This window comes from Lethenteron reissneri, chromosome 8 (assembly GCF_015708825.2).
Source record: "Lethenteron reissneri isolate LAM-NWPU_2019-01 chromosome 8, ASM1570882v1, whole genome shotgun sequence".
In the NCBI taxonomy this organism is placed as follows: Eukaryota; Metazoa; Chordata; class Hyperoartia; order Petromyzontiformes; family Petromyzontidae; genus Lethenteron; species Lethenteron reissneri.
The window spans coordinates 12,910,987-12,911,686 of NC_083786.1; positions in this window are offsets into that span (position 1 = coordinate 12,910,987).

Consider the following 700-nt stretch of genomic DNA (forward strand, 5'->3'; position numbering starts at 1 on the left):
TATTTTGTGCATGTATATCATTACTATCTTAGAACTTGGCAAACAATTTGTAATGTGTGGTTACGTCACTAGGAAACATCATTCGGTTGTCAGTTGGGGTAGATCGTGTTAAAGAGCAGGTCGATAATAAGTGTATCGGAATGCTAAGGTATTAGTATTTAATGAAGGTGTGTTGGGTTATATCGCGTAAATATAAATGCGTCGTTAAATCTGCCACCACCTGACAGCCAGTTAGGTTTGTCACGTAAACAAATGTCAATTCGTTACTAGTTCAGCACACCCCCGTGTGTGTGTTTTGAATCGGTTACAAGCCACAGACATTTTCTGATTACTGTAAAAATTGTTCAAAATTATATAGGCTGTGCATTGTTGTCAGCTGCGGAAGGCAAATCTTAAATTGGAAGCTTTTTTCATATAAGTTGCTGCTGCCATGGCCGTGGTGACGCGAAATCACAAACGGAGATCCATGTCAGAAGTTCAAACGACTCGGAAAAGCGTCTCTTGGGAATGAATCACCGTTTACCAGCTGAACAAATACAGTGAAAATGTCTTCCTCGCGAGTGTGGGGTGGTGTTCATCTCCCTCGGAGACCCGAAGCCAGTGGCAGAACCCCCATGTTCTCACCCTGGGGCAAGTCAATAGAACGTCATTCATCAACCTTCTCCAAATAACTTTTTTTATGAATGTTAGTTCAATGTAA